Genomic DNA, 17,618 nt, shown 5'->3' with positions numbered 1-17,618 from the left:
TCATGCTGATTGTGGCTGCGTTTAACCTGCAGCAGACAGTGCAGATTTAATGACATGGCAAATGATGAATCACAACCATTGCATACACGCATCAACATCACTCATTCTGCAGTGGCTTTCACATGACATATCTATGCTCATAAACAATGCCAATCATCATCTTGGCGCTAAATCATTTAATGAATGGCACCAAAGCTGCTCACACATTCCACTGCATTCCTTGCGTACCATCTGCCTTAAAGACACAGTGCCATGGAAGAAAACAATGGATCTGCTTCACCAAGACCACTTACCCTTGCAGATCTGAGCAAGTTATTGATGAGCTTGTGGCACTGCACCCATGATCTGCGTGTCACCCCACAGTTCAAGACCTCCTCTGCTACCTCCAACCTGGGTGAGGCAGGAGGGTCTTCACACTCCATCTGCAAGGAAGAGGACCTCCTGCCTTTCCCAAAGGCCCGAAGGAGAAGCTACAGTGAGGCATCACTGGACATTGCCTGCTGGCTGACATGTGACTCAGTTTGGCCACAGGTAAAATAAATGATGTGAAGTTGCTGGTGACTTTCACAAAATAAGGGAGGAAAAAACATTTTAAATTAAGTAAAAACTTCAATTTAGATTAATCTGAAGATACTTACATGAAAGAAAGGCTGCTGCCCCTTGAGGCTGCAGGTACAGAATGTTTTATATCTGTGGCGATCATGGTGCTTTGGGCAGTGAGGGCAAGTTCCACCAATGAAAGACCGCCCCTGCTGCATTATTCCAAGTGCCCCCTGTGCCCATCGCCACGTGGCTTGCTTACGTGCAAAATCGCGTGCAAAACGGAAATTGCGTCAGAAGCGAAGTTATGCCAACTTCCGGTCCAGCCATTGGGAATGCCGTGGCACTTATAAAATTCCACCATTTAGTCATAGAGTCATAGAGAGATACAGCACTGAAACAGGCCCTTCGGCCCACCGAGACCCATTTGTCATGCTCTCTCTCATTATTTCCCAGGACCTACAAACCATAGATTTCCTTACCTTTCTTTGGTTTCTAAAACTCGAATTGGAGTCACTGAATAAATCATCTCGCCTCCTCTTTTCAAACTTTTTGGCATATTATACTACCAGTTGTGGGAGCTCGTCTGGAACTGGGTTACCCTATTTTACTGTAGGGTGGGATAGTTCTGTGCTTTCCATGTTGAATCTGAAAATTACCAGAATAACAGGAATACTTACAAGTGTAAAATTTATCTATCTATACATTATAGGTTTTGTCTCGTTTAGTCAGCCAGCTGTCTTAAGCCCATCGCCATATGTAAGGGTCTCAAATTCAAGCTACTGAGAATTCTGCTAGTCTACTTGTAGGCTTTGTGTTCGCCCAGTGTGGAGTGCACATTCTCTCCCTGAACCACTTGGCTAATTCTAGAGAGTTGAGGTATAGGTTGGTAGAGCTAAAGCTTAGGGACCTCTGAGGTTGAGCAGCAACACTGCTGAAGTTTAACCAGCTGAAATCTTACAGCTCACCAAAGTAGCTTGCCTCAATCCATTTAGATGTTTGGCCTGTAGGATTGTGTGGAAGAATCCCAGTGACTGGTCTCTTCCTCTGGGTTCCATTTATGAACCAGGCTAGTTGGTTAATCAGCAGCAATGCTCTGGAATACTGTGGCCTTGCCTGATTTGTATCAGAGTACCATGCCTCCAATGGAGAGTTGACTTAACTCTGAATTTCCATTGCCAGGTGTATCAACCTTGATTCAGAAAAGATATTCCCTCTACCTCTTTGTTTCTCCCAAGGAATATCGTAATTTATAAGCAATTAGTTATTTGTAACTTTGCTAGGTGAATGGCCGGTATCAAGAATTTGTCAGGTGCAGCGTAAGGCACCAGGCCTCAAGTAGGCAAACATGTGTTCTCCTGCCTGTTTCAAATATTAGTTTTCTCATCAGCTAATCAAAGCATTTCTGCCTTCAGTGTAATGGAAGAATGACTTACACATGTAAGCTTATGTCATGCCTTACCTTAATGTGCAGCACTGGATACCAAGCTTCCTCATCACCACTACAAGTCATAATTTAACAGGGCTTAACAAAGAGAAGTACCCACCACGAAGTTCAATCCCCCTCCAGTATACTCAGTGATCGGTTGGTGTAGACTTGGTACTTCCCTGCAAATGCTTCACTTGTGTTTTTTTCTTGCAAGCTTGGTACTCGATCTAGGATATAAACCAGACCAAACTCTTCTGTTGCATATGTAAAAGTTCTGATCAATGGAACTGTTTGGATACAACCTCAGTAACTCAAATTGAAGGTACATCGGGACTTTCCGAGTTTGAAAAAAGACCAAAGTTCCCTTCGCCCCTCCTCTGTCTTGTAATGCAGTGTAGTGGTGACTTCATCTTTAAGAAATTGTACCTTTAAGAGACCAGGCCACTAGTGCAACTGATCACATCATCAGACATATATAAGGAGGAGACTCCATTTTGAGAGACGCACTCAGAACTTGGCTTGCAAAGTGTATGCATACATCAGTAAGGAAAAGACCTGGACCTGAGATCATACAATGTTGATAAGTAAGATAATAAATAGTGTTTGTGTTAAATCTGAATATCTGGTTATCATTTAATGAAGACTTAATAACACAGCACAATGTTATAGGTATGATCCCAGATGACTGTTTCCAGGCTGAATTTGGCATTCACTAGAATCCCCAGGTACCCATATCGTACAACAGTTGGGACAGATGCCCCCAAATCCTTCAGTCACTACCTTTGAGATTCAATCTTGGGCAAAGCAAGAAGGCAATAACACCACATTTGTGGGAGTCAAAGTCCTCTCAATTTTGGTTGGATTTTACAGTGCTAATAGTTGATCCAGTAAATTAGATCTGTACTTTATGAAGCTGAATTGAATTCCTTCTGCAATTTTGTCAGGTAATTCAGAATGTTCCGATGAAGGGTCACTGACCCGAAACGTTAACTCTGCTTCTCTTTCCACAGATGCTGCCAGACCTGCTGAGTGGTTCCAGCATTTCTTGTTTTAATTCAGAATGTTTACCATTTGCCCTCATTCCCTTCCAAAATCTTTGATCTTAAACAACTCTTTTTCTCTTCTTATTCCAGGCCACACATCTTTTTTTTTCAATGAATGAAGATATGAAGAAGAGATTATGCAAAGCATCAGCTAATTATAAGGCAGGAGATGTGCTATCCCATTATGACTGTATTTTATTTCAGAATGTCCCAATAAGGTAATTTATAATATAATGCTATTTTTGACATTATCCAAAGCATCCCAAAATTTTAAACTTCCTTTTGCTTTTCTTGAAGGTTTTAAGTTATTCACTTTACACGAGAAATCTTTGGCATGACATGGATCATTGTGAGTTAAAACAGAAGTCTGAGATCCCATATAGAATTATACATCGACTCGGCTTTTGTTGGTGTTTTTTTTCCCTGCTATTTGTTGCATGAAACACATAGATGCGAGTAAAAACATATGAATGATAATAGAACTTTGCTTCCAATTTTATTACTGCTGTGAGCCATGTACCAATGATGTGTTCCTTGTTCAGGCCATGATTGTTAAAGGCCAATCAGGAGAGCATCCAGCAGAATTCTATGGAGGAAATATAAATCAAAGTTAAGAATTCACTTTTAGGTCTGTGAGTTAGTTGTATGAAAGAAGAATAAGATTATCTCAAATATTCATTCAAACTCTGCTATTTAAGTTTTATATATTTAAATCACTGTATAACTTACATTGAAATTAATTGTTGGAGCAGAATGTTAGATTTTCTGTTGAAACAGAATATTAACTGCAATATGGAACCAGTAACAACAAGTAGAAGTGCTGTAAATATTTAACTATAATGCTTCATGCCAAAGAAGCATAATAGCTCAGATTTTGCTACAGCTGGGCATCTAATGCTGTCTGCTATTAGAATTATCCTTGCATGTTGAGATTTTTAAATGTTTTATGTGGCAAGGTGCTGAAAGTGCAAGCTGATTACATTGCAACGAGGGGAACTGGGCATCTGGGACTTGAGTGAACAGGGCAAGCAACCGTATATCTCCCTAACTAATTAGATTGAAGGATTGTGAAACTGACAGCATAAGTAAATTAGAATGGGCCAATTCAATGCATAATCAGGTACAAAAAAAGAAATAAACGGAGGGAAAGAAAGATTGAATTAAGAAAGTGAGAAATAAAAATAACAAAGGGAAAAAGTAGAAATGTAATTTCAAATTTTACATTTTTAAAATCTCCATCAACAATTAAAACCTGTAGGAATAAGAATCCACATTTGTAACAGTGAATTTTCAGAGCCAAAGAGGTTGTTCGACAGTAATTAATACTTGCCACGTCATTAAAAGGGTACTTGGACAGAAATAGACAAGACTTGACTTTCTGTGGTGAGTTTAATTCATAGCTACCATGCAAATACAGCAAATTCACACTATTCATTGCATTTCATTGGTAAGTCAGACCACGAGGTGTTGCTTTCACAAAGCTGATGGTAGAGAAATACAATCGGACAGCAACGTTTGGATAGTTGAGTTTAACCATGCATCTACTCCTCTTCTGAAGTTGCTGTGCCATTTGCAGATAAATAAAAACAAGCATCATTAGCCTCTGTTATTTTGACAGGAAAATCCGAATTGTTATCTTTTCAGGTACAGCTAATTTTAGAACTATTAAGGTACCCTGTTATCAGTTTGAATGTACTGCGATATTCAATAGCACTTATTGGGCATGGCGATTTGAAGAAAAATAATACAATGTAATCCCAATAAACATTGAATCTTTCATGTCTCAGGGATTGTCCCAATGCAAGAAAATGGAAATTTTCCAGAACTGGAAAACCAAAAGTTAGCTATCTTGTGTCATCCGATGACTTCTGGCCTCTGAGATCTCATGGAGTTAGAGGCCTGTGTGCATCAGTTCTCTTCCACCCAGCCTATCACACTTCCCTAAATTACAACTGTAACTACATTTCAAAAGTACTTCATTGGCTGTAAAGTGCTTTGGGACACCCTATAGTCTTTTTTTTATTCGTTTCATGGGTTATGGGCATCGCTGGCAAGGCCAGCATTTTTTGCCCATCCCTATTTGCCCTTGAGAAGGTGATATTAAGCTTTATTCTAAAACTGCTGCAGAACGTCTGGTGTGGTGACACCCATAGTGCCGTTAGGGAGAGTGTTCCAGGATTTTGATCTAGCGACAGTGAAGGAACAGCGATATATTTTCAAGTCAGGATGGTGTGTGGCTTGGAGGAGAACTTGCAACTGGTGGTGTTCCCACACGTCTGCTACCCATGTCCTTCTAGGTGGAAGAGGTTGCGGGTTTGGAAGGTGCTGTCAAAGGAGGCGTGGTGAGTTGCTGCAGTGCATCTTGTATCTGGTACACACTGCTGCCACTGTGTGTCAGTGGTGCAGGGGGTGAATGTTTAAGGTGGTAGATGGGGTGCCATTAAGTGGGCTGCTTTGTCCGAGATGGTGTCAAGTTTCCTGAGTGTTGTTGGACCCGCACTCATCCAGGCAGTGGACGGTATTCCGTCACACTCCTGACTTGTGTCTTGCAGATGTTGGGCAGGCTTTGGGGAGTCAGGAGCTGTGTTACTCGCCATAGAATTCCCAGCCTCTGACGTCTTATGTGTCTGCTCCAGTTCAGTTTCTGGTCAATGGTAACCCCCGGGAGATTCAGCAATAGTAATGCCGTTGAATGTCAAGAGGAGAAGGTAGATTCTCTCTTGTTGGAGATCATCATTGCCTGGCACTTGTGTGGTGCAAATGCTACTTGTCCCTTAGCAGCCCAAGCCTGAATATTATCCAGGCCTTGCTGCATATGGACACTGACTGCTTCAGTATCTGAGGTGCATTGTCAGCAAGCATCCCCACTTCTGACTTTATGATGGAGGCAAGGTCATTGGAAGCAGCTGAAGATGGTTGGGCCTAGGCACTACCCTGAGTAACCCATGCCAGTTTTGAAAGGCACTATATAAATGAAAGTCTTTTTCTTTTTCTCTTTTCATTTTTAGAGCAATTTCAGCTGGGGCCTGGTGTTTCTTCTCATACACATTGCTAGGGGAGCAAAGATTAGCAAACCATGTTCAATACAACAGCATTATGTTGCACAGAGACAATTCTATTTCTTAAACTGGGGCTTCCGCTGTTTCATAGATATAGGTAAGGGCAAATCTATATTTCAGGGAAACACTAATAATTTATTACACTTTGTTACAATCAGGTGAGAAAGGTGTCTGGAGGTCTTTATCTGCCTTCACCTGGTCTTATTGTAACAGGATTAAATTTTTAAACATACCATTTTTTGAGCTCCCCCTTGGTGAATCTTTGTTCATCACTTTTCAATTATAAGGCAAAGAATTGAGCATAAACAGGCTTTCTTAGATTTAAAGAAGAAAAGTGAAATGTTATTAAAACTTAAACTTAAAGTCTAATTTGGTTAACGCCTACGGATACACGCCACACCCCATGCTAGCATGCATACGCGATACGCACATGCAAATAGAGACAGAAAAGAGCAGTAGAAAATATTGGAGAGGTTTGAAGCAATCTCTGAAGAGGGATTTTTGTTACTGCTCGCTGTAGTCCTTGCTTGTAGATAGATCTTGCTTTTCGTTGGGGCCCAGTATTCTTCTCAAACCTTGTTCACTGTGGCAGACTTTTCTCTCTCGAGGTTCATATGCCTTCAATGGATTCCAAAGGAGATGAGAGCAGACAGGAGACAGGTCTTTTCCAGTCCAGGAGTAGACAGCTTTCTGAATTTAAAACTCTGTGGCAAGTTCAAATTCAAAAAAACTCCAACAGCCAGTTAGTCATGTGACTAAACTGGTCTGACCACGTCTGTTTGTGTATTCGGCCATCTGAGCAGTTAACCTGGAATGCTAGCCTCTCCACCTTCAATGTCTGGTAATCAAAAGTCCATTGTGGATTAAATTGGAGGAGGGGAGCGGCCCCTTTGTCCTTTCCAAGTATTGTCTGTTACTATGCAAACATCTTTCCAGTCAAGGGCCTGGTGATTTTTTTTTTTAAACAAGTTATTTCTTTACTTCAGTAACAGTTTAAAAATCAATGTTCATGTGGCAAAATATATGTGCCTCATTCTTGGCAGGTGAGGGCCTGCATGACACACTTCCAGACAGCAGATAAAATAGATTATAAGATCATCAGTCTTGGCTTGTCTTGTTCCCAGGTCCCATCGGTGAAAGACCACTGCATAATGCATTGCACTATTTAGATTCCCTAAGGCATTTTCTCCATTTGCCTTGAACCAACACATGCAAGGTTTATGCACTACATAGCTAGTTTCCAGATGTTTGAATCACTTCTACCAGCTAGGTGACTGACTATTTAACAATTTGAGAATTGTGAAAGGTGCATTATTTGAAGTGAAATGTGATTATCTGGTCGTCTTTTGGGGAAATTTTAGACACTTTTAGGTCGTCTTTTAGGCAGATGTTTATAATTGAATTCAATAAATTGTGAGCAATCCACTCTTCACAAAAAGAGGGAAACCTGACTTAGTGGAAAAATAATTTTTTAAAAAGTTTCACATGTTTCTGAAAGCCCTGCTTTATTGCACATGCTGGCCAGGATTTTTAGCTCACGATGGGGGTCTCAGCATCTGGAAAAAGTGATGGCAAGAGCCCCGCATTTCCTCCTCTGTGGACGGCCCGCTGAATCTAGTGCCAATTAGACACTTAAATGGACAGCGGCGGGCCTTCCACAAGATCAACGATGAAGTCCTGCCCTTGGAGAGCTACTGGTTGATCAAAGGACAGCGGCTCTTCCACTGAGCAGTGCCACCGCAGAGGTAGTAGTTGTTGCCGGTGGAGCACCTACCTGAGGCTCAAGAGTGTCACTGGACCCATGCCACAGATAGGTCAGAGCGGTAGGGGTGTCGTGGGTTGGGGGGTTGCGGGGGAGTGGGGGGTGTAGGGGGTTCATTAGCAAAGGCAGTGGGGTGGCTTTCAGTGGGACCCCTACTTCCCAATGCTGGGTCCCTCATTCAGGCACTAAGTACCTTTAACGAGGGATCACCTCACGCCCTAACCCCCACCCCCCTTACCCGGGAGCCGGGAAATAGCCCACATGGTTTTGCGTGCCATGCTTCCTGTGTGGCAACGTGGCTGCCCGCTGTATGGCTAATTGTGGTGGCGGTAGGATGAGGCCCTTAACTGGGCATTAATTGCCCAGTTAAGGGCCTCAATTAGCGGGGCAGGAGGGCCATTCACAGTCTTTCCTGCCTGCCCTGGACTTAATTTTGGCAGATGTGGGAAGGTGGCGGGGGTGGGGGGATGGAGCCCACCACCTTCCCACCCCATTTTGTGCTCTCCCTGCCGCAGGAGACAGCATAAAACTCACCCCACTGAAAATGGCAAAATAGAATTAATTCTAAGTCATTCTACAGAGAGTAATCATTCAAAAATGTGTATAATCATACTGTATTTCATAAATATGTGCAGTTTTTCCTCAAACACTTAAAATATGCTATCAGTCATGTAATTGGCCTCAGTCTGGAGAATTTTTAAAGCACCACACTGCTTTTCTCATTTCCTGCAGTTCGCAATGTTGCTCACACTATGGCTTGTATTTAGGCAGGGAGAACATAAGAGGGATGCTGTCAGATATCTGATCAAGCATTTTTATCATAAACATCTATGCGCGACTTAAATAACATTAGCCATATCCTTTGGGAGTATAAATCCTGAATATGCTTCAGCAAGGGAAAAAATATAGGACATTCTGGCAGGGTCATCAAACAGTCTTCAGCAGAAATCCTGACAAGATGACAAAGAATATTTTTTGTGGATTAAAGATTCAACTATGAGTATTGAAATAATAAACCTGTTTTTTTTGACGAGTAGACAATACATCTTTTGGTCTGGCTTACATGTTCAACGTTTGCAAAGTCTTATTTTTGGATCCATATTGAAACATGTAATTCAAATAGGCAAAGGACAGTTGCATTGTTCTAAAACGTCATTCAACTGATTGTCAGAAACAGTTCTGATCGAGATACCTGATCATGTGGAATCATTCCATTGCCATTTTTTGTTAGGCTATATTTATTTATACTTTAATGGGGAAAATAACTGAGCTGATACAATCTTAATATTGCCTGGAATTGGTTGCCATGATTAGCCAACAACTCCATTATTGTTGTATCGTATGTCTACCAGCAGAGTAGAAAGCAAACTTGATGGACTGTGGTCTTTTTTCATTTCACAATTTCTATATCTGTTGTCTCCTTTAGAGTTTAGGGAGTAGGACTGAGACACAATAAGATAGACTTGAGTAAACGAAGGATTTAGTGTGGAGGTGGATCCAGTGGTAGGGTGAATGTGGCCATGGAGGAATTTGTAGAAAAGGATGAGATATTTAAAATCCATGTACTAGCAGCTGTTATGATCGAGGTGGGAGGAGTGCACTGTTTATTCTAGTCCCACTTTTCCACAGGTAACAACATAGGCTGGATTTTACAGTGAGCGGGAGGGAGCTGTCCACCGACTAAAAAGTTGGTGGCGATCCTGCCTCCGCTGGGCCTGGGGATCCAGGCCAGATTTTACAGTCCCCAGGCCCTTAATTGGTCTTGGGTGGGACTTCCACCTCATTGAGGCAAGAAGTCCCACCTAATGGAGCTGCCGGCCAATCAGCGGGCCAGCAGCTCATAGTCCCAGAAGCGACTTGCTGGGTACGCAACCCAGCTCAAGAATGAAAATGACGGGGAGCACCGGAAAATGAGTAAGTATTTGGAGCCTCGCTGGGGCAATTGGTCGGGTCCCGGTGAGGCAAGTGGGGGTCAGTTAGGTGGGCGGGGGGCGTGTTGGGCATTGGAGGTGGTTGGGGTTTCAGGGACGGCCTCCGTTGGGCGCAGTGTGCCTAATCAGAAGGCACATCCCAGGCTGTCAGAAGGCCACCTACTTTTATCAGGCAGCTTTTCTGAGGCCTAAACTTCCCACTGGCCAACTATAAAATCCCTGCGGCGGCGGGCAGAAGCCCTTAAGTGGCTGTTAATTGGACACTTAAGAGCCTTGATTGGCCTGGGTTGGCTGGGCCATTTCTCATGCCGCCACCCTGCATAAATTGGCAGAGGTGGGAGCGGGTCAGGAAGGGCCCTCCGAACCTCCCGCTCCATTTTATGCCCCACCCAACCCCCCACCCCCATCCCCACCACCACCACCAGCCCGCTCTTTTGGGGGTGTAAAATTCCGGCCCATATATTTAAATTTTCCCACTTACTGATATGATCAATCAACCACAATATTTTTTCCCAGAATAAAACACACCAACCAGATATCTTTAATAAACAACAAAATAATCAGCTTATTATAAAACAAATTTAAATCAGTAATGCAGTAAAACTTAAACACACAGATTGAAATATTAAAGTTCCCTTTTTACTTTAGCCCCCTCACACTCACACACATAATCCAGTTAACCAGTAAAATAAAGGAATTTTTGTTTTTAGAACTCCATTACAGACAAAAAAACACTTGGACTGAATACTTGTTCATTCTTGAAGAAACAGCAGAGGAGATATTTTTTTTTCCAAAACTGGCATACAGTCTGGTCTCTGAATATTAGTAGATGGATCACTGGGATCTTTTAGAACAGTTCTTTTTAGGCAGCGTTGAGAATTAATTTAGCAGGCTTTTCTTCAAAGATAGGAGACAAGATGAGTTGACACAGTGAACTTCTCAGGGTCTTTTAGAGAGGTGCACAAAAGCTGAGATGGGTTGTGGTCTTCTCTCTTTGGGAGTTTTCTCCCTTTTTATACAGTTCAACCTCAATTCAAAACAATTCAAAAGCAAAACTAACAACAGGAGGTCAACCTTTTGACCTCCATCAATCTTGACCCGTCACTTCTTTGTAAACAACTTCTCCAGGTGTCCAAAGTTCTCTGTTGTTTATTGAAATGGAAGTCAGGTGGTTTCCCAGAAAGGCTTGTTGTTGTTGCTGGAAGTCAGATGGTTTCCCGAAAAGGCTTGTTTTCCTCAAAAGACCTCAGTGCCCCTTTAAAAAAAAAACATTTCCAGGGACTGTTTTTCAAAGTCAAGTGGCTTTTACATGACCCCCTTTGAAAACCCCAAAGTTTCACATTTCTTCAATCTTTCAAAAATAAATCCTCAAAAATATATTTAACGAAACACAGAGGCACTTTCATAACTCAGCTTAAATAAATGTAGATCAACAGGGATTGAACTGCCATCAAGCAAACTTAGTGTGGGACTGGATGTAGACAGTAGAATTTTGAAATACTTTAAGTTTGATAAACCTGGGGGTTAATAAGGAGGGCATCATTTGGAAGTGGCAAAAGCATGGTTTAGGCTTTTCTTTGCATTGACTGTGAGGTTAGGGCAGAGGTAAGCGCACTTGGGCATGACTGGCATATAACTTGAGCAGGACATTGAGGATGCGAACCAGCTGATGCAGCCTGATTGAGCAATTGGAATAGAAGATGGAGTCAGTGAAAAGGGTACAGAGTTTTTGGTGGGGCTGAGTGCATTAATGCCAGTCTCCCAATGTTGAATTAGGGAGGGTTCTAATTCATCCATGACTTAATATTGGACAGATACTCTAATAGCACAGAGGCAGTAGTTGAATTAAAGGATGTGATGGAGTTTGGGCTTGATCTCATCAGCCTACACCTATACCTATGGATAGTATTGCGAAGAGGTAACATATAATGGATAAAAAGGAGGGTCTGAGGATTGGAATCTTGGAATACACTAGAGTGGGAAAGAAAGTGAAAGCTACACTGGCTGCACAGATGGTATCAATCTTAGAGATGGAAAGACTTTGCTGAACGTTGGCTGGGAGGTACAGTTGAATGGGGTAGGAGATTGGCGAGAAAGGATGGAGAGCAGAGATGTTGGGTCAGACTGCAGATTGCAACAGAATTTGGAAGAATTCTCTCCCTCTCTCTCTCGTGAAAAGCACAGCAGCAACTCAAGTCTCGAGAGAAAAGACTCCTACATCAAAACAATTAAAGTATGCACTGAGTCCCAACGAAATGGCAAGACTTACTGGCAACCAAAGACTCTACATGGAACTCAAAGGACCATAAATTCAAACCCAGCTATTGCCTCAAACTTTTCCCCTTTTATTCTTTCTACTTTTTTTGTCTTTATTTGAGTGTGTGTTTATTGTGTATGCATGCTAGTATGGTCGTGTCGTGTATTCATAGTCATTAACCAAATTAGAGTTTAAGATTAATAAACTTCCACCCTTCTTGTTTAAATCTAAGAAAACTTGTCTGGTTGATTTCTTTGCCTTACAATTGGAAAGCAGTAAACAAGGATTCACTGAGGGGGATCTAAAAAGACAGTGTTTTTAAAATTGAACCCTTTTACAGTTAAACCAGGCAAAGACTGAGAGGCAACCCTGAGATCACCTGATCGTAACAAGAGAAAGAAGAGACTAAGAGAAAGTAATGGCATGTGTTGAACGGATGGATGGACAGTATTTGTTGAGGGTGACTGAGGGAGAGGCATGACATTGCATGAGGATGAGGTTAAGTGACAGATGTAATAAATTTGTAATACCTTTGAACGACATGTTTAGTAATTTGAAGCTGCCTCCTATTGATAAAAGTTGAGAATTTATTTAAGCATTCGTGAGACTTAATCTTTCTTTCTTTCTCTTTCTTTGGCCTCCTTGTCTCGAGAGACAATGGGTAAGCGGCTGGAGGTGGTCAGTGGATTGTGAAGCAGCGCCTAGAGTGGCTATAAAGGCCAATTCTAGAGTGACAGAGTTTTCGACAGGTGCTACGGATAAAATTGGTTGTCGGGGCTGTTACACAGTTGGCTCTCTCCTTGAGCTTCTGTCTTTTTTCCTGCCAACTGCTAAGTCTCTTCGACTCGCCACACTTTAGCCCCACCTTTATGGCTGCCCGCCAGCTCTGGTGATGGCTGGCAACTGACTCCCATGACTTGTGGTCAATGTTACAGGACTTCATGTCGCGTTTGCAGACGTCTTTAAAGTGGAGACATAGACGGCCGGTGGGTTTGATACCAGTGACGAGCTCGCTGTACAAAGTGTCCTTGGGGATCCTGCCATCTTCCATGCGGCTCGCATGGCCAAGCCATCTCAGGTGCCGCTGGCTTAGTAGGGTGCATATGCTGGGGATGTTGGCCACCTCGAAGACTTCTGTGTTGGAGATACGGTCCTGCCACCTGATGCCAAGGATTCTATGGAGGCAGTGAAGATGGAATGAATTGAGACGTCGCTCTTGGCTGATATACGTTGTCCAGGCCTCGCTGCCATAGTGCAAGGTACTGAGGCCACAGGCTTGATACACTCGGACTTTTGTGTTCTGTGTCAGTGCGCCATTTTCCCACAATCTCTTGGCCAGTCTGGACATAGCAGTGGAAGCCTTTCCCATGCGCTTGTTGATTTCTACATCAAGAGACAGGTTACTGGTGATAGTTGAGCTTAGGTAGGTGAACTCTTGAACCACTTCCAGAGCGTGGTCACCGATATTGATGGATGGAGCATTTCTGACATCCTGTCCCATGATGTTCATTTTCTTGAGGCTGATGGTTCGGCCAAATTCATTGCAGGCAGCCGCAATCCTGTCGATGAGTCTCTGCAGACACTCTTCAGTGTGAGATGTTAATGCAGCATCGTCAGCAAAGAGGAGTTTCCTGATGAGGACTTTCCATACGTTGGTCTTCACTCTTAGATGGGCATGGTTGAACAACCTGCCATCTGATCTTGTGTGGAGGAAAATTCCTTCTTCTGAAGACTTGAACGCATGTGAGAGCAGCAGGGAGAAGAAGGTCCCAAACAGTGTAGGTGCGATAACACAGCCCTGTTTCACGCCATTCAGGATAGGAAAGGGGTCTGATGAGGCGCCGCTATGCTGAATTGTGCCTTTCATATTGTCATGGAATGAGGTGATGATACTTAGTAGCTTTGTGGACATCCGATCATTTCTAGTAGTCTGAAGATACCGCGTCTGCTGACGAGGCCAAAGGCTTTGGTGAGATCAATGAAAGCAACGTAGAGGGGCATCTGTTGTTCACGGCATTTCTCCTGTAGCTGACAAAGGGAGAACAGCATGTCAATGGTGGATCTCTGTGCTCGAAAGCCACACTGTGCCTCAGGGTAGACACGCTCAGCCAGCTTCTGGAGCCTGTTTAAAGCGACTCGAGCGAAGACTTTCCCCACTATGCTGAGCAGGGAAATTCCACGGTAGTTGTTGCAGTCACTGCGGTCACCCTTGTTCTTATGGAGGGTTTTGATATTGGCATCGCGCATATCCTGTGGTACTGCTCCCTCGTCCCAGCACAGGCAAAGCAGTTCGTAGAGTGCTGAAAGTATAGCAGGCTTGGCACTCTTGATTATTTCAGGGGTAATGCCGTCCTTCCCAGGGGCTTTTCCACTGGCTAGAGAATCGATGGCATCACTGAGTTCCGATTTTGATGGCTGTACGTCCAGCTCATCCATGACTGGCAGAGACTGGGCTGCATTGAGGGTGGTATCAGTGACAGCACTTTTCCTGGAGTACAGTTCTAGGTAGTGCTCAACCCAGCGGTCCATTTGCTTGCATTGGTCAGTGATTGTGTCCCCTGATTTAGATTTGACGGGGGGCGATCTTCTTGATGGTTGGCCCAAAAGCTCTCTTAATGCCATCACACATTCTTCTGATGTTTCCGGTGTCAGAGGCCAGCTGAATATGACTGCATAGGTGTTGCCTGTAGTCATTTGCGCAGCGCCTGGCTGTTCATTGTGCAGCGCTTTTGGCTGCTTTATGTGCTACAGATGTTAATTCGCTGGGGGCTTTCTTGTAGTTCAGCAGTGCAATGCGCTTAGCGGCTATGACAGGTTCCAGCTCTTCAAAGTGAGATTGAAACCAGTCTGCATTCCACTTCACACGTTTACCATAGGTGGTCATTGCTGAGTCACAGATGGCGTCTCTGATGTGGGCCCACTTGGTCTCTGCATCCCCTGTAGGAGTGTTTGAAGGGCTTTTTCAAGTGAATTTAGAAACTTATGTAACAGCTGTCGATGAGAAGTTCTACTAGTGTTGATGCATGGGCGGCTCATCTGCTTGGAGTGATGCAGCTTCTTTAGTTTGAGTCTAAACCTTGCTGCACACTAGTGCGGCACAGTGACGCAGTGGTTAGCACCGCAGCCTCATAGCTCCAGCGACCCGGGTTCAATTCTGGGTACTGCCTGTGCGGAGTTTGCAAGTTCTCCCTGTGACTGCCTGGGTTTCCGCCGGGTGCTCCGGTTTCCTCCCACAGCCAAAGACTTGCAGGGTTGATAGGTAAATTGGCCATTATAAATTGCCCCTAGTATGGGTAGGTAGTGTGGGGATGTGGTAGGAATATGGAATTAGTGTAGGGTTAGTATAAATGGGTGGTTGATGGTCGGCACAGACTCAGTGGGCCGAAGGGCCTGTTTCAGTGCTGTATCTCTAAATAAAATAAAACACCTGGGAGTGGTTGGTGTCGCAGTCCAAACTGTGGAAGCTGCGTGTGATTTGAACGCTAATTAAAGAGGCTCGCCTTGTGACGATGAGGTCCTGCTGGTGCCAATGATGTGATCTTGTGTGCCTCCAAGAAACGTGGTGACAGGGTTTAGTATGAAAGAACGAGTTGGTGATGCAGAGGTTATGATAGGTACGCAACCCAAGCAGTCTCTGAGTGAGACTTAATATATTTACAGTATTTGACCAGCAGTTTACAAAGTACAATTGAGATTATGGTACCTGTTACTGTCCTCTTGGTAGACGGAGTGGTCCATTCCAAGTTCTTTCCATTCACATAGAAGCCTACATGTGTCTGCTTTCCTTGAGGGCGCTTCTACACTGAGAATGATCCAAAACTACTAGTATATACCCTAAAAAAACAGAACTAGGGAGAAATTCATCCAATTATAAGCACAGCCAGTTCTATGTTCAAACATAGGGCTTGGGTCTCCCTTATCTGTTTTTTTAGTCCTACCAAAAGCTTTGCTCTGTGGTTGTTTTCTGTTTCCATGGCTGATCATGCAACCTAGTACCCTGAGGACAATAAGCGTTCTAACTATAAATGAAACCTAGATTTTACGATACATTCCCCTGATGCTAACAATTCAAAAGAATCTAAAGTAGTAAACCTACTGACTAGCAGCATTAATATTAAATTGTAATCTCGCCAAGCTTAATGCTACAGAACAGTAAAAGGGAATTATATTTGATTATATTCAGCAACTCACAAAAGTTTGCATATTCCCACAGAAATAGAAAGAGAGAAAGGATAAGACTGTCGACATTTCTCAGGCTCACTCTGTTCTTTTCCCCTGTCTCTTCTAGCAATAATTAGTTTTTGCAATAACAAACCCACTTGTGATATTGCACCTGCCTTGAAGGCAGCAGACAGTCCAAAGCAGTGTAATTTTGCAGAGCAGTAGCTTTTGGGAAAAGCTTAGGGTCATTTAATTCTGGCACTACCCTATCCCTCAAAATACCCTCATAAGCCCAAATTCTTCGACAGATGGGGATGTGAGGAAGTGCATAGACAGAGAGAGACGGCTGTACCTGCAAAGTAAATTGGTATGAGGAGATAGGTGCTTGAGAAAGTAGTGTTAGGGAGTTGGATGATGCACACATTGAGATGTAGGTGCGTGTGCTATTGTACTCACTTTTCCTGCCCTGCTTAGGTCATTAAACTGCTTTCGGCATTGAATCCACAAGTGTGACACCACACTTGTGCTGCTGACCACATGGCAAGCTCCAGCTCAGGCCTTCTTTGTTTCACCTGCAGGCTTCTTCCTCTCACCAGTAGGAAGAATATCTCCCCATGAGCCCTTACAAGCCCCAGCTCTACTTCCAGGGAAGCACGACCTTTGAAAGTCGGAACTCCATCCTGTCAATTCCTTCTGTTGTGTTCCCAACTCCAAACTCCATCAAATTGCGTGTTTAGAGTCTCCCTTTAAATATTGAAGTTAGAATTACCTCACGCAGATCGTGAGGTATTATATGGTAATACAGGGGCTGGGTTAAAAAGCCGCTGACTGACAGGTTGCAATTTCTTCCAGGTTTCCTGCGCACTGCTCCATGCCCCCTCTCCCCAGTGTATTGCAAAGTTAAAATCCAGCCCTCTGTTTCTGCACTGTGTATATAGTATGAGCCTGGACCACCTTTGTTAAGCAGTGATTAATAGTGTGCTTTCATCTTGATTCATGCTGTATGTAGTTTGAGGAGGACATGAAGAACTTTGATCTGTGGCAGGCTGGGGTCATGACTTTGACTCAGTTTGTTGTGCCCTCTCACTTTCACCTTAAAAGCCTTGACCTGCAGCTTTAATCAACAGTGGGTTTGATCTTTTTTATTGGTGAAGTCACTGTACTGACCCTGATCTCCTGCAATGATTGCTCTTTCAGAGATGCAAAGGACTATTGGTTGTGTTTAATCATTGGGACCCTCATGTAAAATTAACCGACTGCTTAATGGTGGCATGACAACTGATGGTTTTCAACAAAAAGAATGACCTTTTCAAACAATTAATTGTTCCATGTTGGCGCATTGTTCAATAATGACAAATGCCATCATGTACTCTGAAAGGGTGAATTTCATCTATTCAGTGCATCTGGGGCAAACAAAATATTTCAAAAATGAAAAG

This window comes from Heterodontus francisci, chromosome 32 (genome assembly GCF_036365525.1).
Source record: "Heterodontus francisci isolate sHetFra1 chromosome 32, sHetFra1.hap1, whole genome shotgun sequence".
In the NCBI taxonomy this organism is placed as follows: Eukaryota; Metazoa; Chordata; class Chondrichthyes; order Heterodontiformes; family Heterodontidae; genus Heterodontus; species Heterodontus francisci.
The sequence above is the reverse complement of the archived record's forward strand: the minus strand, read 5'-3'. Positions refer to the sequence as shown.